The following is a 27,923-nucleotide window of genomic DNA, read 5'->3' as shown; positions in this document are numbered from 1 at the left end:
ACTAGTATATCTATGTCAGACTGTGTATAACCATTTGTCTTGAGGATACTCCTGAGACAGGAGAGAGGTTACATACTTTCATGGTGAAATGGCTGCCTGTTCTGGTATATAGCATTCCTTAATTTTCAATATTTTTGAGAAGATAATGGTATAGTGCATTAAAAGCATGGAGCTAATGTCCAGTAAACTTGCATGTAATTATAAGATTTTAATTATTTTTTACCTATAGTCTTATAAGGAAGGTTTCAATGAAGAAAATCTGATACTCCCTTACAATAAAGGTAATTCAGGCAAGTCTTTCTTAAATTATCAACATTGATCTATTTTATATTAAGTAGAAATAGTAGCCTAAATTAAATAACTCAGAATGAAACTAATATAATAGAAGATAGTCACTGATTTAAACAGGTTAATTATGACTGGGGTGATTAAACGTCCTAGTTTGTTGAGGATAGGTATGTTGCGTATTACCTACTCAACCTCAAAATAATGGGGTTTGAATTTCAATTTTTATAGTTTTATTTCCATAATCATTGCCTAAAATGACAGAAAATGTCAAATGTCATTAGATAGGTTATGTTAACTGAGAGAATAACATAATCCAATGTTTTCTGAAACTCTTACTCTAGAGATGGTATTAAAAATTAGATATATTTGGGTTGGCTAGATGGCTCAGAGGTTTAGAGCACTGGCTGCTCTTCCAGAGGTCCTGAGTTTAATTCCCAGCAACCATATGGTGGCTCCCAACCATTTGTAGTGAGATCTGGTGCCCTCTCCTGGCCTGCAGGCACCAGAACATTGTATTATATAATAAATAAATCTTTAAAAAATTAGAAACATTAGAAATGCACCCAAAATATTGAAGTGCGAGCACTTGAGCAGCAGGTAGCACAAAAGAAAATTAGATGGAAAAAAGCAATGATTAAAAAGGATTATGGCACAAAAGCCACAATGACCAATATTGTAAAACTATTTTTGTATAAGATAAAGCAATGAACCTTCTGTCTAGACCAGAAGACAGCACAATAAATAGCTTAAAGCCAAATCCGATTCTTTGCAGTTAAATGTTTTACTGGAAAAAAGCTCATGGATTTATCGTCTACGGTTCCCTTAATGTTTCAGTAGATGAATTAAGTAGTTAAATCTTGGAAAAAGATAAGAATATTTACTATCTATCCTATTAATATTTATTTCCTGTTTACCTCTGTTTTAAAGGTATGTGTAAACATTCAAAAACATTAACGATTTTGTAATTTAATAAACTAAGTTAGTATTGGGTTGAGGGAGAGAGAAGGGAGGGGGATGCTGTGGGACAATGGTCTCTACCCTGTCACTAGTATTTTAAATGTATGTTGCTTGGCCAGTAGCCAGGTGGGAAGTATAGGCAGAGCAATGTTGAAGATGTTTTTCCCCATTGTATAATTTTAGCTTCTTTGTCAAAGATCAGGTGTTCCTAGATGTATGGATTAATATCTGTGTCTTTGTTTTGATTCTATTGGTCAACCTATCTGTTTTTATGCCAGTAACATGGTGTTTTTATTACTGTAGCTCTATAATAGACCTTGATGTCAGGGATGGTAATGCCTCTAGAAGCTCCTTTAATATACATGTTTGAGTATCCTGGGTTTTTTTTGTTTTTTTTTTTTTCATATGAAGTTGAGTATTGAGTATTTATTTTCTTAGGAACTATATTATTCCTTCCAAAGATGAAGTATTTATTTTCCTATCTAAATGAATACTAAGGTAGTAAAATATTTCATGCAATCTTTGAATAATCTATGCTTCTGTTTATTTGCATAGTATTCCAGTGACACCAAACTGACCTTGAACCAATATGCTACTTTTTTCTAACAAAGCAGATTCAAAAACTGCAACTTCATGGTATCATTGGTTCTTTTACCTGAAATGTGGTAAAGTATTATGAACAACAATATGTTTTATAATGTTACAGAGGTGGGTTTCACAAGTTCAAACCATCTTGCTGTGTTATCCAAAGATGTAAGGTAGAAGAGGCAGAGGATCTGAACCAGAGAGGGACAGAAAAGAATGCATAACACAATTAATCTTTTTTTTTTATAGAGAACCTACTTCCATTATGATTTACAATCTTCTGTGAGAGTACTAATTTATTTACAGGATCATAGCCATTCCTCACCTATACAACTGTTAAAGCTCCAAGCTCTCAACACTGTATATTGGATATTAAGGTTTTAGTATGTGAAATTGGTAAAAAAAAATGCACATTCACACCTTTTGCATATAGCTTTCAAGGGTGAATCTGTATTCTAGACTATTTAAAGGAATCACAGTACTTAATAGAGAATACCTGTTCCAGACCAAATTCATACTGACTTAACAAATCAATGACAATGAAGTCCAAGGAGGATGTACAATATGATCTGAAAATTAGAGGATGCTTTACAGGAAACCATTTTTTTTCTCTCAATGTTTGTCTGTATTTCAAGGCTGTATTCATTCTGGAAATAAGCTCAGATATCAATCTACCATTTTTTGCATGTCTCAAGAATTTCATGGTTGTATTGTTGAATACATGCCCCAGTAAAACAGAAATAATTTATCCATATATTATGAATTTTTCTTTGAAACACAAAGATCATACAGATAATATCAGGATTCATACACAGCCCAAGCAACTCATGCAATTATATCTGTACATGAAGAAATCAAAGATCAAGAAATGATCCTTCTACTCTTCAGCCCTATCCAAAATACAAGTTGAAAGTGACCCATTGTAAACTCTAACAGCAGGGTAATGGGGATGTGAAAGAGTGTTTTGCTTTCAAATCCTAAAGGATGTACATGTGCCATTAAAACTCTTACAAATCTCTAGAATATATTCAATCAAAAATGCATGTAAAGAGAAAGAAAGATTTGCATATTTAACAGAGCTTAAAAGAAAATTTGAATCATAGTACTGATTGCAACTGGTCACACTGATTATGAATGAGTATCAATTTGAATAAAACACCATCTATGCTAAATCCTATCATAAGATCTTCATCAAGGCACAGATGAGCAATCTTCCAGGCCAAGTTCATTATTTAAAAACTAAAATGTGGTTACTTGACATATAACAAAATCATAATAACAAGTATAATACCTTATAGCTTTCATACTCATTTCTCAGTGAGCATTTTGAGATATGAACTTGAGTTGACTAGTGAATCGACCACTGTATTGTGATAAGTCTCATATTTCACAATTCTATACATTCCACCAGTGATGACTTTCTATATTGGATTTGTTCCATAAGTGAGGAACATTGTTGAAGCATTAACTAGATTTATTGAGATTAGAAATGCCTTCCAAAACAAGCTGCACCTACATCTGTTGTGCCTGCAGCAATATAAGTACAATGGTCTCAGATTTGGCAATAATGACCACTGCTGGGTGCCAAGCCCAGCCATGCACACCTGCATCTCAGCACTTACAGGCAATGTCTTTGTCAAATATTTGGCCCTATGAATTTCTGGAAAGCAAAAAAAAAAAATGCAAACTATGGTAATAGTCAGCATCTGAATTGGGAACACAGGAAGAGTCAAAGCAGAGTTTTTGAAAGCGGAAAAAGTTTAATGATACAAATGAAAAGCTCAATTACTTTTCAATTCATAGATTTTACTTTTCAGGATCAAGCTTGACATTTTGTTTTGATTTGAAATAGCATGTCTTTTTCTTTAATGAAGAAATGTTAAATAACATCAAGATAAAAATGATACTAAAATAATATATTATAAGGTCAAATTTTATGTTGCTTTCCTGGAGGACATTTTTTTTTCTTTTTTTGTTTTTTTTGCTTTCTTTTTTCTCCCTCCTTTCCTTCCTTTCTTTCTTTCTTCCTTCCTTCCCTTCCTTCCTTCCTTCCTTCCTTCCTTCCTTCCTTTCTTTCTTTCTTTCTATCTTTTTCTTTCTTTTTTTCTCTTTGAAAATGTTGATACTAGGAAATTCTTTAAAGCTTTTATTTCTTTTCCAAATATTATCTTTCCTACTTCTGCTTTAAAAACTTAATCACAAGTTATGATTTGAAAATGTAAAACACCATGGAAAATTGCTCAATAGTACAAGTAAAAATAATGTATATCGAGAGCTAAACCACCCTATGTTCTAACCAAGAGACTTTTGCATTATTAGATTTTTACTTAACATCCTGTATTGCAAGAAAAGCACTACCTGGAAAGAAAGTTTTGTTTTCAGTACCTTCCAGTTAAAAAAAATTAAGTAAATAACCCCTGTTATCTGCAGCTTGATTTCACTGCTGCTATCAGCAACATATTTTAAAAAGTAATCCAAATTTCAAATGTATAAAACAACCAAGAATCTCTTGATTTTATTAATTTTCTAATTATAGGTATCATAAAGGAAAGATGACAGAATTATGACCCTCCAGTCTAGCTTAAATAGAATAATTTCCCAGGGGATCAGATAGAAAAGGCTTCAGTGGAACTGATGACTCCTTATATAATGAAAAGGAAAAACTGATAAATACCAGGAGGGAAATTTTGCAATGTCTATCTCAAATTGGCTATAGGCACTTCCAAAGCCAAGCTAACCAATAAGAGGCATTTAAACTTCTTTAGTCTACTTGCTTAAAAAAAAAACAAAACTAATGAGTATCTGTCAAGTGTATTCTTGACTCCTATTAAAGATTGAGCCTCACTGTACTGAGTATTCCTTTTGTTTTATAGAATCAATATACATTATAATTGGGAAAATGTGTATGTTTTATTTAGGAAATACATATGTTTATGTGTGTCCATGAAATGCCTTTCTCTAACATGCTCTAAATATACCTGGAGCAAAACATTACAAGTCCAAAAGACTTTATAAACTGAATGAGGCAAAAAGGCTGAGATGAACCCCTTAATTATATCCCCCCACAAAATGAAAGGATACAGAAAAAATCACGTGAAACATGTAACATTCTTTGGTGTGTTCTGAATTCTGCAACATCTAAGGTATTGATCATTATTAGAATAAAATTAAGTGATCAATATTTTAAATACATACTTATGTATGCATATTCCTTGATAGTTGTGTAAAGCTTATTTATAAAGCACTGGGTATATTTTCTTAAGGTCTTATATACTAGTATTCTATTTTGATACAGAAATGAGACATTTTTCCAGTAGAAATGCCTGTAATCAATCAGATGAAAGTTCGTGCATCATGCTTAATGATTACTAAGTGGGTGAGATTTTGAATAGAAACATTTCATCTTTTTTTTTTGTTTTGGTTTCTTTATTTGTGAAATGGAATTATTACATCAGAAGTGTGTGTGCTTTTATTCTAATGGTGATATTAGGTAATTTACTAATGTTTTTATGGCTTTTTTGAGGCGATCTTTCCAAATTCTGTACAAGCAAATTAATCACAACTTATGATTGGAAACCAAAAGACACCACATAAAATTCACTGAAAAATTGTTCATTTCTCTATTCAAATATAATGGGTTTGGGCAACCATGTTTTGTTTGCTAGTCCAACTACCCTATGATTAAACCAAGGACATTGAGCCTATAATTAGTGATCCTAGAGAAGCTAAATAAGGAGAACCCAAAGAAAAACATATAGGCATCCTCCTGAATATTAACCTTCAGCAAGCGATGAAAGGAGACAGAGACAGAGACCCACATTGGAGCACAGGACTGAAATCTCAAGGTCCAAATCAGGAGCAGAAGGAGAGAGAGCACGAGCAAGGAACTCAGGACCGCACAGGGTGCACCCACACACTGAGACAATGGGGATGTTCTACTGGGAACTCACCAAGACCAGCTGGCCTGGGTCTGGAAAAGCCTGGGATAAAACCAGACTCTCTGAACATAGTGGACAATGAGGACTACTGAAAACTCAAGAACAATGGCAATGGGTTTCTGATCCTACTGCACGCACTGGCTTTGTGGGAGCCTAGGCAGTTTGGATGCTCAACTTACTAGACCTGGATGGAGGTGGGGGTTCCTTGGACTTCCCACAGGGCAGGGAACCCTGATTGCTTTTCGGGCTGAGGGGGGGGATTAATTGGGGGAGGGGGAGGGAAATGGGAGGCGGTGGCGGGGAAGAGACAGAAATCTTTAATAAATAAATACATTTTTAAAAAAAGAACAGTTTAATTTCATATAAAGAATGAATCTATTTGTTCCTTGAGGAACAAAAAAGTACATTATAAAAATTAAGTATACAAAATTAAAATAGAAAATGTTCTAATATGGAGAGCAAAGGTGGGAAAATATCTAAATATTAATCTCCTTTATTGATAATAACTAGGCACTGCAGTAAATTTTGTTATAATTTTCTGCATTTAAGCAACCTGGAATATCAGTTCCAGCTCTCCATTTGCTAGTTCTAGATCATTCAGAGAAGATTCTAAACCAAACAGTTTAATAGTAGTAAGTTTTGTTAGTAGTAAGAATGTATACATTCAAGTTTCTTACAAATATGAATGATTATCTTTCTATGACAATACATAAGAAAACATGCTTCCTATAACCATAGAAAAATGTTTCTTCACCATGGTTAGCAACAGACCAAAACATTAAATATAGGACATTCATGTTTCTGAGAACCTTATTTTATATTATAAGCATCACTGAAAAATATTAAGCTAGATAAATCTCCTAGAAGTACACTAAAGAAAATTAGTCTTATTTGAGTATTATCTTATTAGTAAGTAAGTAGTAAGGAGAAAAGAGGCCTGAATAATAGATGAGAAATAATTGTGACAAAATCATCAAATAAAATGTAGAGATTCCCATAATATTGAGAGAGTAAGGACTGTCTGGGAAAAAGGAATTTTGAGCCCTTCCATATATGAATAATCTAGCAGCCCTCAGCAAACAGTTGTCATGTGATGTATAGATAGATAAGTACCTTGGCCAAGTGGGGTTTCTACGTAAATGTTAGCATGCACTGTGATCTTGGGAGATATACCAGAGAGGAGTTACAAATGACTAATACCTTCTCTGCCACCAGACAATACTTCGTTTCCTGATGCAGAAGGAACCAAGTTCATTGCTGCTTTTAACCAAACAACATCACCTGAATGTTCTTTGCTTTACACTGGATTGATAATGTTATCACTGTAACCTCTGCTTGGGAAATGTTAAAGCAGCACCCAAGTCCAGTAAAAAGAAGCTAACCCAAATTTCAATACCTGCATTTTACCCTTTTAGTTATCTCAGATCAATAAGCATTCATTAGCAACTGCGATTCTCAAATAGAGGAGGGAACTGCACATTTTTCTTAATGACAGCAAGTATTAAAATGTAGTTTTGAACAGTTTAGTGTGAGAGAAAAAAGTTTAAAAATAACATGGAACAGTTCATTATTTCACTTCTTGCCTCTAAGATACCATTGTATTAAAACTTTTCTCTATTTTATGGTGATAATAATGGTATTAGTATGTTTTCAGCAGAAATAATTATTTTATATTAGTTTTTATTTTTAATTTAGTTGTCTTAGAATGAGTTTAAGATAATTACATGAACAAATAAGAGTTCCACATATGTAGTGCTCTCTAATAGGTATTCAGTTGAGTTTTATTCAAGAGATAAGATTAGAGGACATGACAAATGTGGTGTCTTGTGCTTTTAAATCATTAGATACTATTCTATGTCTTGTCTGATTCTATTTTCATGTCTGACCTTTTGAACCTAACCCTTGTTTATCAAACACATTGAAGGGACGGCATGAAAAGAAAGTCATTAAGACCTCTGTTCACAAAATTATTTGTGATGTCAAATACATTCAGAACTTCTAATTTGAATTTACTTTACTAGCTCATTCTATGAACTGTGTATAAGGTGAAACTCATTTAAAACTTTTTTTTCTATTCATGCATATAGTTCTTGAGGTAGTATCAAACTCAATTACCAGTGCTATTTCTTCCCTTTGCTGTCCTTTAATATTTGAATGTAGTTATTTAGTCATTGTACACTGGTAGCAAAAAAAACATATCAGCTTCATTTTCTTACAATTTTGAAACTATTTTAGCCATTATATAAACTTTATTGTGATGTGTAGTGGTGGTTGACAAGAAGATAGTTTCCTTGGTCTAGTTTGTCTGTGAATGATGGCTTTAAAATATTTAGCAAGAGTTATAAATTAGTTGCAGTTGACAATGGAAAATGATAACAAATAAGGGTCTCTCAAATAAATAAAGAAGTCAATAATAAAAGAGGCAGAATGAAATAAGTTAAGTAAGAGAAATGAGATGATTAACATTATTGGTGACAAGTAGTTTCATCATTATGATGCAGTGAAGACAGTAGAAGACTGAAATAAAAAGATGTGTGTATGTGTGTTTGAATAGTGACAGTTGTGTTCTCAAATTACGAGCTGTATTTTTGACAATATGCATAAGTTCTGCTGCACCAATTACAAAGCAATAAGAATTATCTTTATCACATATATTACTGTGAGGTTAATGGCTGTGTATATGAAGTGACTTATTCATAAAGAACTCCTATTATTTACCGCTGATTAGTACTCTAATATGTATATATTCCACACTTTCTTCATCCATTCTTCCATTGAAGGGCTATTGATGTACTTTTTGAGAGACAGGACAAAATTTTCAAGTGGCTGCACACTTATGATGAATAATAGCTATTATTTTCTTGTTACATGGAAAAGCAACCATTAGGAGAGGTGGTTACTGACATTAGGTTAAATAATGACATTATATAAATTAAATATAACTTTTTTTAATCCTCTTTTTCTTTACATAAGTTTCTCAGTTTCAGGAGGTGCCATTTATTAATTGTTTCTTTCAGTGTTTCTAGTGCTGGGATTATATTTAAGAAGTGGTCTTTTGTGCCCATTCGGTCAAGGTGTTCTTCACACTTTCTCTTCTATGAGGTTCAGTGTGGTTGGTTGTATGTTGAGGTCTTTGATCCATTTTGACTAGAGTTTTGTTCATGGCAATAGATATAAATCTATTTTCATTCTTCTACATGTTGACATACAGTTACACAAGTATTTTATTGAATATACTTTTTATCCATTTTATATTTTTTGATACTTTGTCAAAAGTCAGGTGCTTATACATGTGCAGATTGATATCTGGGCTTTCAACTTGGTTCTATTGGTGCTGCTGTCTGTTTCTATGCCAAAACCAGACTGTTTTCAGTACTATAGTTCTGTAATAGAGTTTGAAGTGAGAGATTGTTATGCCTCCAGATGTTCCTTAACTGTATAGCATTGTTTTTGCTAACCTGTGATTTTTGCTTTTCCATATGAAGTTGAGTATTCTTTCGAGGTCTGTGAAGAATTTTGCTGGGATTTTGATGGGCATTGCATTTAATCTATAGATTGCCTTTAGTAAGATTGCCATTTTTATTATGTTAATTCTACCTACCCAAAAGCATGGGAGATCCTTCTATATCCTGATGTCTTCTTCAATATCTTTCTTCAAAGATCTAAAGTTCTTGTCATATATATCTTCCACTTTTTTTGGTTAGAAGTATTCCAAGATATTTGTGTTATTTGTAACTATTGTAAAGGGTGATGTTTCTCTGGTTTCTTTCTTAGCCCACTTATCATCAGTATGAAAGTGAGTAACTGATTTTTGAGTTACTCTTGTTTCCTGCTACCTTACTAAAGGTGTTTATACATTGTAGAATTTCTTGGTACAGTTTTTGGGGTCATTTATATATTCTATCACCAGCATGTAGAAAGAGTTTAAATTCTTTTTTTTTCTGATTTGTTTCCCTTAATTACCTTTTGTTGTCTTATTGCTCTAGCTGTAATCTCAAGTACTATATTCAATAGGTATGAACAGAGTAGAAAGCCTTGTCTTATTCCTGATTTCAGTGGTATTGCATTGAGTTTTTCTTCATTTAGTTTGATGTTAGTTGTTGGTTTACTGTATATTATCTTTATTATTTTTAGGTATATTCCTTGTATTCCTGCTCACTCCAAGGCCTTTATTATAAAGGGAAATTGTATTTTCTCAAAGAATTTTTCATAATCTAATAAGATAAATATATGCTCTTTTCAGTTTGTTTGTATTGTGGATTACAATTTTTCATATGTTGAACCATTACTGTATCTCTGGAAGGAAGCCAACTTGATCATGGTGCATGATTTTTTCTGATGTATTCTTGAATTCTGTTTGCCAGTATTTTATTGAGTATTTTTATAATCTATGTTCATGTGTGAGACTGATCTGTAATTTTCTTTTTTAATAATGTCTTTTTGGTTTTTGGGGTATCAAGCTAATTGTAGCCCCATTAAAACTGTTTAACAATGCTACATCTGTTTCAATTGTGTGCAATACTTTGAGGAGTATTATTTCTTCTTTGAAAATCTTTAGAATTCTGTGCTGAATCCATCTTGATGCGGAAGTCCCCTCTGTGTGCTTCTCTGATCTTTCAGTTTTTAACCTAATATCTATCTCCAGGTTTTTGATTAATGAAACAAATTAGGATTGCTCTTCAGAACTGGTTCCTTCTACATCAATTAGCAAATAAGAAATCAGTCTCATCTAGACAATTCCTCAGTTCGGTTTATTTCTATCCAAGTAACTCTTGACTGTGTGAAGTTGATATCTGAAGTTAACTATGAAACATCCCCTGTGACTTCCATTCCTTCTATACAGTTTCTTTTATATATAAGCAATATCTCACATGCTACTTGCTTAATTATGTGTGTTGTGCTATTTTCAGTTTCTGCTCTTTCCATCTTCAACTTGCTTACTTAGTTGTTGACCTGTTTGGTGTGATGATATTTTGTTTGTTTTGAAACAAATAAAGCTTGCCTGAAAGCCAGAGTGTAGATCTGGCCACACTAGTTAGCCATAGAGGCCAGGCAGTGGTGACACACACCTTTAATCCCAGCACTTGGGAGCCAGAGGCAGACAGAAAATGGAGAATACTAACAAATCTAAGAGCTCTTAGTAAGGTGATTCAGCCAACATCTTCTCTACAGTTTGTACTTCCCTTGCCAGCTCTATTGCCTAAAGAATGGCCTCTTATAGTTATTGATTTAAAAAAACTGTCTATTCACAATAAATTTACAAGTAAAAGAAAGAAAAATTGCCTTTACAGTGTCTACTTATAATAATTCTCAGTCTTGTAAGAGATATCAATAGAAGTTTATCACATAGGGAATGTTACATAGTCACACCCTCTGCCAATATTTTTTTTTTTTTTTTTTTTTTTTTTTTAAACATTTTTTATTGATAAAAGAAGAATAAAGAAAAAAAAAAAAAACAAATTTCCATCTCCTCCCAGCCTCCCCTTTCCCTCCCCCTCCTCCCACTCTTCTCCCTCTCCTCCCACTCTTCTCCCCCTCCTCCCACCCCTCTCCCCTTCCCCCCACTCCTCTCCCCCTCTCTCTCCAGTCCAAAGAGCAGTCAGGGTTCCCTGCCCTGTGGTAAGTCCTAGGTCCTCCCCCCTCCGTCCATATCTAGGAAGGTGAACATCCAAACTGGCTAGGCTCCCACCAAGCCAGCAGATTGCGTCGGATCAAAACTGCGTGCCATTGTCCTTGGCGTCTCATCAGCCCTCATTGTTCGACATGATCAGAGAGTTCAGTTTTATCCCATGCTTTTTTTGGTAATAGTCCAGCTGGCCTTGGTGAGCTCCCAGTAGATCAGCTCCACTGTCTCAGTGGGTGGGTGCACCCCTCGTGGTCCCGACTTCTTTGCTGATGTTCTCCCTCCTTCTGCTCCTCATTGGGACCTTGGGAGCTCAGTCCAGTGCTCCAGTGTGGGTCTCTGTCTCTATCTCCATCCCTCGCCAGATGAAAGCTCTAAGATGATATGCAAGATATTCGTCAGTATTGCGCTAGGATGGGGTCATTTCAGGTTCCCTATCCTCAGCTGCCCAAGGAACTAACTGGGGACCTCAGCTTGGGCACCTGGGAGCCCCTCTAGGGTCAATTCTCCTGCCCACCCTAAAGTGGGTCCCTTAACTAAGGATTGTGGTTCCGTGCTCCCCTATCCAACCTTCCTTTATCCCGATCCTCCTATTTCCCCAAGTCCCCCCTCCTTCCCTTCTACCTTTTCTCACCCCATCTCCCCTTACCCCCTTCCCACCCCACCCCCAAGATCCCACTTTTCTCCCCGGCAATTTTGTCTACTTCCCTTATCCAAGAGGATAACGATATGTTTTTCCTTGTGTTCACCTTCTTACTTAGCTTCTTTAGGTTCGCCAATTGTAGATTCTGTGACCCCTATTTATGGCTAGAAACCAATTATGAGTGAGTACATCCCATGTTCTTCTTTTTGGGTCTGGGATACCTCACTCAGGATAGTGTTTTCTATTTCCATCCATTTGCATGCAAAATTCGAGAAGTCATTGTTTTTTACCGCAGCGTAGTACTCTAGTGTGTATATATTCCATACTTTCTTCATCCATTCTTCCATTGAAGGGCATCTAGGTTGTTTCCAGGTTCTGGCTATTACAAACAATGCTGCTATGAACATAGTTGAACAAATGCTTTTGACATGTGATAGAGCATCTCTTGGGTAAATTCCCAAGAGTGGTATTGCTGGGTCCAGGGGTAGGTTGATCCCAAATTTCCTGAGAAACCGAAACACTGACTTCCACAGTGGTTGCACAAGATTGCATTCCCACCAGCAATGGATGAGGGTACCCCTTCCTCCACAGCCTCTCCAGCAAAGGCTATCCTTGTTGTTGTTGACTTTAGCCATTCTGACAGGTGTAAGATGGTATCTCAAAGTTGTTTTGATTTGCATTTCCCTGATTGCTAAGGAAATTGAGCACGACCTTAAATATCTTTTGGCCATTTGAAGTTCTTCTGTTGAGAATTCTCTGTTCAGTTCAGTGCCCCATTTTTTAATTGGGTTAATTAGCATTTTAAAGTCTAGTTTCTTGAGTTCTCTATATATTTTGGAGATCAGACCTTTGTCTGTTGCGGGGTTGGTGAAGATCTTCTCCCAGTCAGTAGGTTCCCTTTGTGTCTTAGTGACAGTGTCCTTTGCTTTACAGAAGCTTCTCAGTTTTAGTAGGTCCCATTTATTCAATGTTGCCCTTAATGCCTGTGCTTCTGGGGTTATACCTAAGAAGCGATCACCTGTGCCCATCTGTTGTAGGGTATTTCCCACTTTCTCTTCTATCAGGTTCAGTGTTTTCGTGCTGATAATGAGGTCTTTAATCCATTTGGACTTGAGTTTTGTGCACGGTGATAGATATGGGTCTATTTTCATTCTTCTACAGGTTGACATCCAGTTGTGCCAGCACCATTTGTTGAAGATGTTTTCTTTCTTCCATTGTATACTTTTAGCTCCTTTATCGAAAATGAGGTGTTCATAGGTTTGTGGGGTAAAATCCGGGTCTTCTATACGATTCCATTGGTCGACTTCTCTGTTTTTATGCCAGTACCACCCTGTTTTCATTACTGTAGCTCTGTAATAGAGTTTGAAGTCAGGGATGGTAATGCCTCCAGAAGATCCTTTATTGTATAGGATTGTTTTGGCTATCCTGGGTTTTTTGTTTTTCCATATAAAGTTGATTATTGTCCTCTCCAGATCTGTAAAGAATTTTGATGGGATCTTGATGGGGATTGCATTGAATCTATAAATTGCCTTAGGTAGAATTGCCATTTTTACTATGTTGATCCTCCCAATCCAAGAGCAAGGGATGTCCATCCATTTTTTGGTATCCTCATCAATTTCTTTCTTCAATGCCTTAAAGTTCTTGTCAAATAGATCTTTCACTTCCTTGGTTAGGTTTACCCCAAGATATTTTATGCTGTTTGTGGCTATCGTGAATGGAGAAGCTTCTCTGATTTCCCTCTCTGCTTCCATATCCTTTGTGTATAAGAGGGCGACTGATTTTTTGGAGTTGATCTTGTATCCTGCCACATTACTAAAGCTGTTTATCAGCTGTAAAAGTTCTTTGGTGGAGTTTTGGGGGTCGCTTATGTACACTATCATATCATCTGCGAATAACGAAAGTTTAACTTCTTCCTTTCCAATTCGAATCCCCTTGATCCCATTATGTTGTCTTATTGCTATTGCTAGAACTTCCAGCACTATATTGAAGAGGTATGGTGAAAGTGGACAGCCTTGTCGTGTTCCTGAGTTAAGCGGGATGGCTTTGAGTTTCTCTCCGTTTAATTTGATGTTAGCTGTCGGCTTGCTGTATATAGCTTTTATTATATTTAGGTATGACCCTTGTATCCCTAATCTCTCCAAGACTTTTAACATAAATGGATGTTGAATTTTGTCGAATGCTTTTTCAGCATCTAATGAAATGATCATATGGTTTTTTTCTTTCAGTTTATTTATATGCTGTATTACATTGATAGATTTTCGTATGTTGAACCAGCCCTGCATCTCAGGAATGAAGCCTACTTGATCATAGTGGATAATTTTTCGGATGTGTTCTTGGATTCGGTTTGCCAGTATTTTGTTGAGGATTTTTGCATCGATATTCATGAGTGAGATCGGCCTGTAATTCTCTTTCCTGGTTGAGTCTTTGTGTGGTTTTGGTATCAGAGTAACTGTAGCTTCATAAAAGGAATTTGGTAATGACCCTTCTGTTTCTATATTGTGAAATACATTAAGGAGTATAGGTATTAGGTCTTCTTGGAAGTTCTGGTAGAATTCCGCGTTGAAACCATCTGGTCCTGGGCTTTTTTTGGTAGGGAGGTTTTTGATAACCTCTTCTAATTCTTCGCGACTAACAGGTCTATTTAGATTGTTCACCTGGTCCTGATTTAACTTTGGTAAATGATATTTATCTAAGAAAGTATCCATTTCCTTTACATTTTCCAGTTTTGTGGCATATAGGCTTTTGTAGTAAGATCTAATGATTCTCTGAATTTCCTCTGTGTCTGTGGTTATGTCCCCCTTTTCATTTCTGATCTTATTAATTTGCAAATTCTCTCTCTGCCGTTTGATTAGTTTGGATAGGGGTTTGTCAATCTTATTGATTTTCTCCAGGAACCAGCTTTTTGTTTCATTGACTCTTTGGATTGTTCTCTGTGTTTCTATTTTATTGATTTCAGCCCTCAGTTTGATTATTTCCAGTCTCCTACTCCTCCTAGGTGAGTCTGCTTCTTTTTTTTCTAGAGCTTTCAGGTGGGCTGTTAAGTCTCCAATGTGAGCTTTCTCTGTTTTCTTTAAGTGGGCACTAAGTGCTATGAACTTTCCTCTTAGGACTGCCTTCATAGTGTCCCATAAATTTGAGTATGTTGTTTCTTTATTTTCATTGAATTCCAGGAAGACTTTAATTTCTTTCTTTATTTCTTCCTTAATCCAGGTATGGTTCAGTAGTTGGCTGTTCAGTTTCCATGACTTTGTGGGCTTTCCGGGGGTAGCCTTGTTGTTGAATTCTAACTTTAATCCATGGTGATCTGATAAGACACAGGTGGTTAGTAATACTTTTTTGTAACTGTGGATGTTTGCTTTGTTACCGACTATGTGGTCGATTTTCGAGAAGGTTCCATGAGCTGCAGAGAAGAAGGTGTATTCTTTCCTATTTGGGTGGAATGTTCTATAGATGTCTGTTAAGTCCATTTGTTTCATTACCTCCATTAATTGTCTTATTTCTCTGCTAGGTTTCTGTCTGATTGACCTGTCCATTGGTGAGAGAGGAGTGTTGAAGTCTCCTACTATTAGTGTGTGCGGTTTGATGGCTGCCTTGAATTTTAGCAATGTTTCTTTTATGTACGTGGGTGCTTTTATATTAGGGGCATAGATGTTCAGGATTGAGACTTCATCCTGATGAACTGTTCCTGTTATGAATATAAAATGCCCCTCTCCATCTCTTCTGATTGATTTAAGTTTGAAGTCAACTTTGTTAGAGATTAGTATGGCCACACCTGCTTGTTTCTTAGGTCCATTTGCTTGATAGGCCTTTTCCCAACCCTTTACTCTGAGTAGGTGCCTGTCTTTGTGGTTGAGGTGTGTTTCTTGTAAACAGCAGAATGTTGGATCCTGTTTTCTTATCCAATCTCTTAGCCTGTGCCTTTTTATAGGTGAGTTGAGACCATTGACATTAAGTGATATTAATGACCAGTGGTTGTTAACTCCGGTCATTTTTTTTAGTCGTAGAGTTTGTGTGTATCCCTTCTTTGGTTTGTGTTGATGAAGGGTCTCTAGATGCTTGAGTTATTGTGGTCATTATTGGACTCCTTGGTTAGTGATTTTCCTTCTATTACTTTCTGTAAGGCTGGATTTGTGGCTGCATATTGTTTGAATTTGTTTTTATCCTGGAAAATTTTATTTTCTCCATTTATAGTGAACGAAAGCTTGGCTGGGTATAGTAATCTGGGTTTGCATCCATGGTCTCTCAGTTTCTGCAGTACATCTATCCAGGACCTTCTGGCTTTCATGGTTTCCATGGAAAAGTCAGGTGTAAGTCTGATAGGTTTACCTTTGTAAGTAATTTGGCCTTTTTCCTTTGCCGCTCTTAATATTTTTTCCTTATTCTGAATGCTTTGTGTTTTGATAATTATATGTCGAGGGGATGTTTTTTTTTGATCCAGCCTATTTGGTGTTCTGTATGCTTCTTGCACCTTCATAGGTATATCTTTCTTTAGGTTGGGAAAGTTTTCTTCTATAATTTTATTAAATATATTTTCTGGACCATTGAGCTGCACTTCTTCTCCTTCTTCTACTCCTATTATTCTTAAGTTTGGTCTTTTTATTGTGTCCCATATTTCCTGAATGTTTTGTGATGAGAGTTTGTTGGACTTGCAGTTTTCTTTGATCAGTGTGTTTATTTTCTCTATGGTATCTTCAGAATCTGAGAGTCTTTCTTCTATCTCTTGTATTCTGCTGGTTATGCTTGTTTCTGTAGTCTCTATTCGTTTACCTAGATTTTCCATGTCCAGCCGGCCCTCTGTTTGTGTTTTCTTCTTTGCCTCTATTTCAGTTTTCAAGTCTTGAACTGTTTCCATTATCTGTTTGATTGTTTTTCCTTGGTTTTCTAGGGTATCATTCACTGATTTATTCAATTCTTCAAACTTTCTGTCATATTTCTCATCCATTTCTATAAGGGCGTTTTTTACATGCTGTTTAAAGGCGTCAATAACTTTCATGAAGTCGATCTTTTCTCCTTCTTGATTAAGGTGTTCATGTCCTTCCGTTGTGAGGTCGCTGGTTTCTGGTGGCTTCATGTTGCTTTTCAGTTTGTTGGGCGAATTCTTGCCTTGTCGTCTGCCCATCTCTTCTTCCAAATACTCCCTTATGGATCTTCTTTTACCAGATCAGGTCTCCTTGCCTACCCAACGCGGCCTCCCCAATGTTGGCTCTCCTGGCACCAAGGGATCAGGTCTCCGTGCCCAACCCTGGCTCGTCCCAATGCTGATTCTCCCCAATGCTGGTTCTCCTGGGGCCGAGAGATCAGGCCTCCGTGCTGGTTGGGCAGCTCGCAAACAAAGCGCCTACCCTCCTTGGTGCAGTCAGGCCGCAGAAACAAAGGAAGTGCGGCCCGCCCGGGCGCCCGGAGGACTGGGATCCAGCTCCCAATGCCACGCGCCAAAAGAGGGGGGGGGGCAAGTGGGGAGGGCTCTGGACGGAAGCTGGGTGGGCCAGGAAGAAAGAGGCAGTACCCAGGGAATAGAGGTCCTGCAGAGAGCCCAAGAAAGACAGGAGGCCAAGGGACCCCCGAGATCCCTGTCCCTGGCTGGCGCCGCGGCCAGAAACTCACCCCAACGCTGGTTCTCCTGGGGCCGAGAGATCAGGCCTCCGTGCTGGTTGGGCAGCTAGCAAACAAAGCGCCTACCCTCCTTGGTGCAGGCAGGCCGCAGAAACAAAGGAAGTGCGGCCCGCCCGGGCGCCCGGAGGACTGGGATCCAGCTCCCAATGCCACGCGCCAAAAGAGGGCGGGGGGGGGGGGGGGGGGCAAGTGGGGAGGGCTCTGGACGGAAGCTGGGTGGGCCAAAAAGAAAGAGGCAGTACCCAGGGAATAGAGGTCCTGCAGAGAGCCCAAGAAAGACAGGAGGCCAAGGGACCCCCGAGATCCCTGTCCCTGGCTGGCGCCGCGGCCAGAAACTCACCCCAACGCTGGTTCTCCTGGGGCCGAGAGATCAGACCTCCGCGCTGGTTGGGCAGCTCGCAAACAAAGCGCCTACCCTCCTTGGTGCAGGCAGGCCACAGAAAAAAAGGAAGTGCGGCCCGCCCGGGCGCCCGGAGGACTGGGATCCAGCTCCCAATGCCACGCGCCAAAAGAGGGTGGGGGGGGGCAAGTGGGGAGGGCTCTGGACGGAAGCTGGGTGGGCCAGGAAGAAAGAGGCAGTACCCAGGGAATAGAGGTCCTGCAGAGAGCCCAAGAAAGACAGGAGGCCAAGGGACCCCCGAGATCCCTGTCCCTGGCTGGCGCCGCGGCCAGAAACTCACCCCAACGCTGGTTCTCCTGGGGCCGAGAGATCAGGCCTCCGTGCTGGTTGGGCAGCTCGCAAACAAAGCGCCTACCCTCCTTGGTGCAGGCAGGCCGCAGAAACAAAGGAAGTGCGGCCCGCCCGGGCGCCCGGAGGACTGGAATCCAGCTCCCAATGCCCTGCCAATATTTTTATCACAACCATTGGAAATAATAGAAAAGCAATTCCTTCAATCTATAGTTTAGCATTATTACATAAATCACATCTTACTAGCTGATTCCATTATAGATAATCTAGAAAAACTGAAAACATAAAGAATATTTTGCTTTGTTGGGGATTACAAATTTGTCCTGAAAAAAAGAAGAGATTCTATTATTTAAATATAAAATAGGACAACAAAAATTAGACCCCAAAAGATTAAAATTAGGAGAGAGTGATGTAATCTATTAATGACTTTCAAAGATTGCTAGGAGAACTTCCATACCCATGGCCCACAATTGGAGTAAAAATATTATGAACTGAATAATTTGTTCAAAACCTTAGATAGAAGCAAGGACTTAAATAGTTCAAGAGAATTATCAGCTGACACTGAGAGAGAATTAATTGGCTTTGCTGGAAAAGAAATTATGGAATGCACATATAGCTAATTTTGTTTCAAAGCTTGATTGCATTTTGGTTATCTTATGTCAAGTATTCCCCTACAGGAAATATTAATGGAGAGGGAAAGGGAGAATTTTACCTTATAATGGATCTTTTTACCACATAAATCCAGGAAAAATATAATCTTATTTGGAAAATGTCTGTGAGTTGATTTAAAAGTTAAAGTTGAGACTTTTATCAATTGCCAGTAATAGATCCAAGAAATTTAGTGTCTTTTACTAATGATAAAATTGATAAAATATGGGCAGAAAGTGAGCCTTGGCACAAAGCTTACAATAATTTTCTGGAGCAGATTAACAGCAAATGTTCCATAAATAAGAGATTTCAATTTATAAAGAGAACTAATTGGATTCTTCCTCACATTGTATGGGAAACACTAATATCTGGAAATCCTACATTGTATACTGATGTAAATAAATAAGGAAAGGCAGGTTAAAAATCACAAAATTTATTTACTATGGCTCAAAGCTTTAATCACTCTGCCCCAAATCAGAATTACATGCTATTCTCATGATAGTAATAGATTTCATGGAGCCTCTCAACATATTTACTGATCTGCAATATGAAGAAAGAATTATTTTGCATATTGAAACTGATGTATTTATAGCAGATGATACGGAATTAACTTTATTATTTATTTGGTTAAAAGTAATAATAAAGAATAGTTATCATTATGTGAGTGTGCATGTGTGTGTATATATATATGTATATATACATATATACATATACATATATATATATATATAGTCACATATATTTTTATGTCTAACATTTACAAATATATGTGTGTGTTTGTATGGCATATTGGTCTGCCAGGCACTCTAGCAAAAGGTAATGAAAAAATGATCAATGATTGGCAGGATATGTGCTACAAGCCTCATAATTTCATTTAAAAAATGCATAATGTCAATAGCAAAGGTTTGGAAAAAGATATTTCTATCACTTGGCAGCAAGCCAAGGAAATGATAAGATAATGTTCTACTTGTTCTTTATACAACCAGTGTCTACTATGTACAGAAAGCAACTCAAATGGTACTCAAAGAATTAAATCTCTCATCTAGATATTTTCTATTTTGTAGATTTTGGAAAATTAAAATATGTACACCCATCAATGATACCTATTCAGTTTTTCAATTGGGAACTCCTTTGAGTTCTGTAAAGGCAGACTCAGTGATCCCACATTTGCTAGTGGTTATGGCCATCATGGATGTATCTCTACAATTAAAACTGACAATGCTCCAGTATATGTTTCTAGTAAAAATGGAAGTTTGTTGCTTATTATAATAAAAAGCATATTACAGGTATGTTGTACAATCGTCCAGAGAAAGCAATAATAGAAAGCTCAAGTTTAACTCTAAAGAATATGCTGAATAATCATAAAAAGGTAATAAAATCACAGAAGAAAATTGCATAATGCTTTATTAATGTTGAATTTTTCTAAATGCTATTGAGAATGGAACAGCAGCTGAGGAGAGACATTGGATAATATTAAAAACTATGGATTTAATCAGCTGTTATTCTTTAAAGATATGTTGACCACAGAATAAAAACCAAAACATGTGTTATATTGGGAAAGGGTTTTTTTTTTTCTCACAGGTGACAAAAAGCTGTGGATAACATCAAAATTTTGTATTTGAACAAGAGGCAACTCTTAATTAGAAGAGATGATAGTTCATGAAATATCATCATTTTTAAATCTGAACTAACCTATAAAACTAACAAATTCTTTTCTTTTGATCAAATATAACTTGCCAAAAGAGAATCTCCCCAAAACTAAGGTTGGGGAAGGGTTTTGTTTTCGTACTTTCAGTAGAGCAAATGTATCCAGCTAAGAAATATGCAGTCTACTGGACACTGGAGATATATGAAGAAAAGGAACAAATTTTCCAGAAAAAAAGTCTCAAGAAAAAGAGTAAATTGGGCTATTTGTATATAACATTTCCAACAGAGTAAAATTTCATAAATCTTCCCAAATGTTTGTTTCTGCCATTCTGTGTAGACATATGCTTCTAATTTCATTAGATATAACTTATCAAAAAGGGAATCTCCCTAAATTTAGGGTTGGGTCATGGTTTTCTTTTTGTTTATTTTCAGGAATTTAAATTCCCATTATGAAGAATTTAAAGACTTTTGGACAAATAAGCATCCAAAAAAAAAGTACACAGAAAAATTCACCAAGGAAAAGAATTATCTGACCTAATGACCCTCGGGATTTTGATAACACCACTTGCAAAAAAACACCAAAAAATTTCAGCTTTGGATTATGAACTCTTCAGAGCAATTTCAAGGTGACTAGTTGAGATGATTCAGCCTCACATTCCACTCTAGCCAAGACTCAAGACAAGCCCTACACTTTCCCATTACACAGAGACTCAACAACAAATTATATAGATAACCCTCCCGGGACTTGGCAATTATCCCAATTTTTTTCTTTATAGGAACCTCTAATGCTGCTATTGCCACCAGAGAGCAGGAAATAAATTTAAGAACATGTGCACACATTCCCAAAAGGTGGGGCTGTGGTTTTTGGTTGTTCAATGGGTTATAGATATTTGCCATTGTTTAAGGGATTTAGTTACAAATTGTTATTGGTAATGGTCAGAAAAAAATAGTTGAACTAAGGAGATTAGATTCATGGTTCTTGTTTCTGAAAAAAAAAAAGGTCTATAGATAAGAAAAGATAAGTGTAGATTATTGAATCAACCTTTAAACCAAAAAAAGCAACTACTAGTTTTAAATATTTTATATTTGCTTTATTTTTTTGTATATTGATACAAGTTTAAGCTATTGTTTGAATGTACTCTGTATACACTTCTACTCTTGCTCAAGATACTGTTTTGATACATCTCATATAACAATGTAATGCAAATTTCTAGTTCTTGAAAATTATTATTACCAACTATTTAGGATAATAAGGAAATGCAGATTAGTATTTAGTCACATATTATAATTAAATTTATAGTAATATTAACTATGTTTTCAAGGTCAAAGAGAGATGTTTTATGTAGACATGTTGTCTTCAAACATTTCAGAAATCTACAGAATATGGCATTTAAGATGTTTTTAACATCATAGGCTCTTTTTTTATGACAGTGAGACATATCTGCTATTGGCAGCACCAATTTATTTGAGGGAATACGATGGACATTGAAAAAACTTTATATGAAGTTTACTTTCTTGTGTCAAATTTAGTCACTTGGCAAGAAAATGCCCCTGCCAATACTGCTGTCAAATTGAAAAAGCAGGACAGAAAAGAAGGTGACTGTAGAACTTTGCCACGATAAGGGAGGGAAGTCCTTCAAATACCCTCCTTTAATGATAAATCTGTCAGATATGCTATGCCTGTAGGATGAGGATGGATGCCTTAATGTTACAAAGGAACCTTGGGTAACAATCCTGGGAACTAGTTGTTTCTGTCATTTCTCACATTTTTTGGAAGTCACTCTCTTGCCCTTCCTCCTCAGTCAGATAATATTATTTCCTTCTTGGGTCTCTGAGGGAGTTTAAGACTTAATAGTTATAGTTACAGTTTTAATTATAATTTTCCTTTTTTTTTACCAGACTCAGAAAGAAGCTTGGTAAAAAGGCTAAAGTGTATGAGGTTGAAGACATGAAAAGATAGTTTTGGATAGTAATGCAAATTATGTTAGAAAGTAAATAATGTGCAAGAATTTTGACTCTACAAGATAAGATAGATAATAGGGTATTTTCTCTGAATTTGTCAAATCCAAATAGGATAGACATTGGTAATATATTTACTGTCTGTATATATTGTATATAGTTATTGTACTTATTTCATTTTATTTGTTTTTTTCTTATATAAGTAATAACTTTTTTTTTACTTTAGACAAAACAGGGAAGTGTGATAATATTTTTTGTGCTGTAACAAATAAAACTATCCTCAAGATCAGAGTGTGGAACTAGTCACATTAATTAGCCATAAAGTCCAGGCTGTGGCAGCACTCACCTTGATTCCCAGCACTCTGGAGAGAGGTAGAGGTATATAGATCTCTATGAGTTCAAGGTCACCCTTGGCTACTCTAGGTTGACCCAGTCCCAAAGAGAAACATAAAGTCAGGGAAGTAGTGATGGGAAGGAATATGGCTGGGCAGAGACAGGAATATAAGGTGGGAAAAGACAGTAGGTCAGATATTCATTCTGAAGTCTTATAGAGACAAGATACCCCATTTAGTCTGGGGATTTTATGGAGATAAAAACTAGTGGCTGGCTGCTCTGCTTCTCTGGTCTTTCAGCTTTCACAAACTAATATATAACTCTGTGTTTTTATTATTAAGAACAATTAGAAATCATACTACAGGCTTGCCATTTGAGTTTTAGCGAAGGCCATAGTTGCTACTTTGACAATACAGGTCTAGATTTCCTTCTACCTTAACAGGGTCTACTAGTCCTTAGAATATGGTATCTTCATTTTATTTACATGATCTAGCTACATTTTCTTTTACCATGGTAGAGATCAACATCCTATCCTAATTACTAAGTCATTACTGTAGTTTTCTTGGCTACCTCATGTCTAACTCTTTGCATATGCTGCAGTCTGGGCTGGTCTCTTTCCAAGAATAGATGGGAGTTGATTGTTATAATATGGCCTTATTCACAATTTGGCCCGGTATTATTAACTTTAATAGAAGCAAGAATATATGAAAGGGCAGTAGTGATTTGCGTATTTTCCTGTGGGGGAGACTTGGGTAGAAGTCAGTCAGTCTCCTTTTATTGCTGTAGAAATTCCTACCTACAGTAGCCTTCAAGCAACCTGCCCACTTGGCCATGGCCTCTTATACTATTTATGCCAATGTAAATTGTGCATCTGGTCTCTTTTAAATCTGGCTGTGGGATTTGGTTGCTGTTCTCCATTTCAGCAGAGGATTGTGACTTGTGAGTTTACCCATAAATAAATAACCCTCTATTATTCTCAATTCTGAGCTAGTGTGGGATTTCTTTTAAGCATCCTTCTTTACCTGGCACCCCAGGTGGATTCAGACTCCAGACCTACCAGGTAGATAGCTTAAAGTCCTAACTGGTGATTAGCCCAGAAATTCTCCCAACCCTGCCCACTTGGCTTGCTTTTACCTAAGCAGTTTTTTGTTTGCTTGCTTGGTTGGTTATGTTTTTTTGTAGAACCTCCGTCACAGTGGAGCTTACTGCTTGTGGTTACTTGAAAATTTCCCAAGTGCATGCATGCCCCCCAGGTCCACTGCTCCATTTCCTGGCATGGTCCCCTGGCATGGTTCCTTGCCACATGGTGACTTGTGCAGCTTCTAGTTTGTGCTCCCTGCCTTTGAGTTCTGGGGCTCTTGTTCTGTATACGTAATTGATTTGATTGCTTTTAATTTGTCAAGCAAATCATATTCCTTAGAATATAACCAGTACCAAGGTAGGAAACTAAAGCTGATTACCATTCTTATTACCACCTGTTGCATCACTGCTAGTTGTGACTTTGCAACCATGACACCTGTTGGAAAATAAAAATTATTACACACTAAAACAATTTACCAGATCTCATAGCAGGTGACAGATCATAGATTCAACAGAACAAAGTCTTTCAGATAATTTCCTCTCCATAGTATTGAACCATTTTTAATTAGATAATATTGAAAACAAAGCTAATTCCTAGAATCAAATAATAGGAAGGAAACTAGTGTAAGTCTTGCTCACTACCTTCCATAATACAAGCAAAATGAATATTGAACTCCTGGATTTTATCAATCATGTTTTTGTAGTTTTTCAGATCTTACCTGTCCTAAGGCAATTACAATGAATTGGAGTAGGTGTAATATTCGTTATCGGCCAGCAGATGTCACAGTTGCAGTTTGTAACTACCATGTGCTAGTAGCAGTGAACAGCATGTGTTGCTTACTTAGGTACTGAAAAATGTGCTTTGTTTAACAAATTAAGAACAGTTATTAAGGCAATCAAATGATTCCGAGAGTTGGGGCCCAGGATAAAGTGGAAACACAAAGTTTTCCATCAGTGCGAGTTGCAGACTGTGTACCTTGGGGATATCAGGCAGCAGTGTGTAGGCTGGTGTGTGGGTCCCAAGCACAGGGGCACTGAGCAGCAGCCTGCTGCATCTGAAGACTGGATAAAGCCATGGGTGGGAGAGTCATTGCCCAATGTAGCATGTGGCTGGCAGAACAATTCCAAAAAGTGTGGACTGGTCCCCACTTTCAGGCACCAGATGATGGTGGAAGTCACAAAATAATACCACAAAATTTAAAATTATGAATAATTATTGGTTATTTACTTAAGGCAGACTTACAGATCACTATTCTAGATACATTCCTTTGTATTAATGGGGAACAGGAGGAGTCTAGCAGCCAGAAATGAGAGCCAGAAACAAGAGAGTGAGCACATGCTTTATAGCTGCATTTACAGTATAAAACACCACACTCAAGTGGACTGGTTGAAGGAGTGGAAGGAGCTCCCATATCAACTTCCGTGTTTGAGTTCCCATCCTGAGTTCCTTAAATGTTGAACAGTAATGTGAAAGAATAAGTCAAATAAACACTTTTCTCTCCAACTTTCTTTTTAGTCATGATATTTCATTGCAGCAATACAAACACTAAGAGATGAGTGTGCCCCTTACTCCACAACCTCTCCAGCAAAGGCTATCATTGGTGTTTTTAATTTTAGCCATTGTGATAGGTGTAAGATGGTATCTCAAAGTTGTTTTAATTTGCATTTTCATGATCACCAAGGAGGTTGAGCATGACCTTACGTGTCTTTTGGCCAATTGAATTTCTTCTGTTGAGAATTCTCTTGTTCAGTTCAGTGCCCCATTTTTTAATTAGGTTAATTAGCATATTAAAGTCTAGTTTCTTGAGTTCTTTATATATTTTAGAGATCAGACCTTTGTCTGTTGCGGGGTTGGTGAAGATCTTCTTCCAGTCAGTAGGTTGCCTTTTTGTCTTAGTGACAGTGTCCTTTGCTTTACAGAAGCTTCTCAGTTTCAGGAGGTCTCATTTATTCAATGTTGTCCTTAATGTCTGTGCTGCTGAGGATATACATAGGAAGTGATCTCCTGTGCCTATATGTTGTAGAGTATTTCCCACTTTCTCTTCTATTAGTTTCAGTGTGTTCAGCCTGGTATTGAAGTCTTTAATCCATTTGGACTTGAGTTTTGTGCATGGCAATAGATATGGATCTATTTTCATTCTTCTACAGGTTGACAACCAGTTCTGCCAGCACCATTTGGTGAAGGTGCTTTCTTTCTTCCATTGAATACTTTTAGCTCCTTTATCAAAAGTCAGGTGTTCATAGGTTTGTGGGTAAAAATCTGGGTCTTCTACTCTATTCCATTGATCGACTTCTCTGTTTTTATGCCAATACCAAGCCATTTTCAATACTAAAGCTCTGTAATAGAGTTTGAAGTAATGCCTCCAGAAGTTCCTTTATTGTATAGGATTGATTTGGCTATCCTGGGATTTTTGTTTTTCCATATAAAGTTGATTAATGTCCTCTTAAGATTTGTGAAGATTTTCGATGGGATTTTAATAGGGATTGCATTGAATCTATAAATTGCCCTTGGTAGAATTGCCATTTTTACTATGTTGATCCTCCCAATCCAAGAGCAAGGGAGATCCTTCCATTTTCTGGTATCCTCCTCAAGTTCTTTCTTCAAAGATTTAAAGTTCTTGTCAAATAGATCTTTCACTTCCTTGGTTAGAGTCACCCCAAGATATTTTATGCTGTTTGTGGTGATCGTGAAAGGTGATGCTTCTTTGATTTCCCTGTCTGCTTCCTTATCCTTTGTGTACAGAAGGGCAACTGATTTTTTGGAATTGATTTTGTATCCTGCCATGCTACTAAAAGTGTTTATCAGCTGTAGAAGTTCTTTGCTGGAGATTTTGGGGTCGCTTGTTTACACTATCATATCATCTGCAAATAATGAAAGTTTAACTTCTTCTTTACCAATTCGAATCCCTTTAATACCTTCATGTTGTCTTATTGCTATTGCTAGAACTTCAAGAAATATATTGAAAAGGTAGGGAGAGAGTGGACAGCCTTGTCATGTTCCTGATTTTAGTGGGATGGTGATGTGGGAGTGTGATATATCAATCTGTTGATTTCATTGGCTAAGCAATAAAGAAACTGCTAGGCCCATTGGATAGGCCCACCCTTAGGTGGGTGGAGTAAACAGAACAGAATGCCGGGAGGAAGAGGAAGTGAGCTCAGACTCGACAGCTCTCCTCTCTGGAGCAGACGCCTCAGCAGAGACACCATGCCCAGCTCCCAGGCAGACGCACGTGATGAAGCTCCGACCCAGGATGGACTTAGACTAGAATCTTCCCGGTAAGACCGGTGCTATACAGATGATAAGAAATGGGCTAGTCCAGGTGCGAGAGTTAGCCTAGAAGAGGCTAGGTAGAAATGAGCCAAGCAGTGTTTAAATGAATATAGTGTCTGTGTCTAATTATTTCGGGGCATAAGCTAGCCGGGCAGGCGGCTGGGGTTTTGAGGACGTAGCCCCGCCGCCGTTCGATATCACTACAGGATGGCTTTGAGTTTCTCTCGATTTAATTTGATGTTAGCTGTTGGCTCTCTATAAATACCTTTTATTATAGTTAGGTATGACCCTTGTATCCCTAATCTCTCTAAGACCTTTATCATAAAGAAATGTTGAATTTTGTCAAATGCTTTTTCAGCATCTAATGAAATGATCATATGTTTTTTTTTCTTTCAGTTAATTTATATGATGAATTACATTGATAGAGTTTTATATTTTGAACCAGCCCTGCATCCCTGGGATGAAGCCTACTTGATCATAATGGATAATTTTTCTAATGTGTTCTTGGATTCGGTTTGCCAGTATTTTATCGAGGATTTTCACATCGATGTTCATGAATGAGATTGGCCTGTAATTCTCTTTCTTGGTTGAGTCTTTGTGTGGTTTTGATATCAGGGTAAATGTAGCTTCAAAAAAGGAATTTGATATTG

This window comes from Microtus pennsylvanicus, chromosome X (assembly GCF_037038515.1).
Source record: "Microtus pennsylvanicus isolate mMicPen1 chromosome X, mMicPen1.hap1, whole genome shotgun sequence".
Taxonomy (NCBI): domain Eukaryota; kingdom Metazoa; phylum Chordata; class Mammalia; order Rodentia; family Cricetidae; genus Microtus; species Microtus pennsylvanicus.
Note: the sequence above shows the minus strand (reverse complement) of the source record.